We start from the raw sequence: 2293 nt of genomic DNA on the forward strand, positions 1-2293 counted from the left end.
CGTGAATCGCAACTCTCAGAAACTCGTGGTTTTGTGGTCTCGGCACCTCTGGTCTCAATGTTTGCCCCAAATGATTCCCGATGACCCCAGCAGGTAGATCGGCATGTTCGGACACAGGGAGTTCTTCCCTCTCATGGCCATCGAAATAAGATTATCTAATATTAAAAACCTGCAATTCTTAAGTTTTCATCTTATAAGAAACAAAAGAAGTGATATATCACATACTGGTTGAAAGCCAAACTTGAATTGAACTCTCAGTTTCACCCGTTAACTAGTTTATAACCTAAGGAAAATTCTTTAACCTCCATATAACTCAGCCTCCTAATTTATATATTTTGACTGTTCATATCTATTAAGTATGTATCTGATCAATGTCCAGCCTGCACTCATATCACACAAACAATCCAATTTGCAATTGCATTTAAAAGAATATCTAGGAATTAATTTAACCAAATAAGTGAAAGACCTGTTCATTGAAAACTATAGGACATTAATGGAAATAACTGAAAAAGATACAGTTGCATGGAAAATAGCCCATGCTGTGGACTGAAAGAATGAACATCATTAAAGTGTCCATATTGTTGGTGGAACAGGGCTGGGTTTTTGGTGCTACCTGTCACTAGCAAAATCCAATGAACAGAGACAGGAATTGGATCTATAAGTACTTTTACTTTTCAGATTGTTGATCATTAATCTGAGAAGACAGTAGGCAAACACCTTGAAGAAACCTTTCTGCCATGGCCATTTACCTGAGAAAATGGTTTACATAACACCCTGATGAAACTTTTCTGCCATCTTATCTCAAACTGACTTTTTTTATATTGAATTAAACAAAGACAATTAGTCATAAACAAACAGCCCATCAAAACAACCTGTTATAGTGGATGTTCCTGTTATTCATCACATTCAGCCCCAAGAACTTGTTATCAGCCTCCTGATTATCTTGACCCTGGTGCATCTGATCATGTTAATGTTAGGCATCACTGGGATGGGAATCTCAGTTTAAAGCAAATGTTTTGGCTTAAAAATAGGTCATTAATCAGATAGTCTGTACATGCAGCCTATGCTATGTGTGTGTATATAAGGATTCCTACAATAGGTATGGTACTGTTCCCTTCCTCTCTATCCCTGTGTCATTTCCCCACGGTTAGTTATCTATAAGCCTATTTAAGATTAAAGAAACTTACGGAGGGAAAGAGTGTCTCTCTCCAAAGCAGGAGAGGTATTGCAGTATCATGACTATTATATATATGAAAGTTGCTAACAGAGTTGATATAAAAGTTCTTAGCATACAAACAAAATAGTAACTACTTGAGGTTATGGATGTTTATAATTTTCCAGTAATAATTAGCTATGTATATATCACAAATATATAATTTATTTGCATTATATACATATATCAACTCATGTTGTGTACTTTAAATATAATGTTATGTGTAAATTGTAACTTATAAAATGCTGGGGGGGATTACCAACTGTAGTGAAATATATATAACAAGATTTTAAAACTTAAAAACATGCTCACATTAAAAAATATCATTTTTGGGTGGATGACTGGATTAAAAAGAGGTGGTACATATACACAATGGAATATTACTCAGCAACCAAAAAAAAATAAACACATGTCTTTTGCAGCAACATGGGTGGAGCTGGAAAAGATCATGCTTAGTGAAATAAGCCAGAAAGAAAAGGAAAAATACTGGATGGTTTTACTTATAGCAGCAATATAATGGACCAGGTCAGAGAGTAAATAATAATAATAATGAACAACTATATACCAGAGACACTTTATGGGAGTGGAGTGGGGAATGGGATCAAAAACAGTGGGGGGAAGGAAATGCACTGGACTATGGTGATGGCACATGGGTGATTTGGTGATGGGAAGTCCACGGGAATTGCAGCTAATATGGAAAAATGCAGAAAATGATGTAAAAATAAACTATTGTTTTATTCACTTATAAAAGTATATTACTTCTGGGATATTGATAAAAAACAAAATGCCAGGCCCTCGCTGGTGGCCCAGCGGGTTAAAGCACAGCACTAAGAAGCTAAAGCCACTTCAACATGAGTTTGATCCCAGCTTGCCAGGGAGGCGATCCACATGGCACAGCAGACCTCTCCTGACCCACCCACTGCTCCCCTTAGCAGTTTACTTCATCAGTGGCCTGTTCTGCTCCCCACTCTGTCTCTGGTGAATCCTCTCACCACCCCTGCACCTCTGGCCTCTACCCCAGTTCTATATACATAAATAAATAAATCTTTTAAAAATGTAAGAGAAATTATACTGTAAAAA

This window comes from Condylura cristata, unplaced genomic scaffold (genome assembly GCF_000260355.1).
Source record: "Condylura cristata isolate star-nosed mole 26May11 unplaced genomic scaffold, ConCri1.0 scaffold00017, whole genome shotgun sequence".
NCBI lineage: Eukaryota > Metazoa > Chordata > Mammalia > Eulipotyphla > Talpidae > Condylura > Condylura cristata.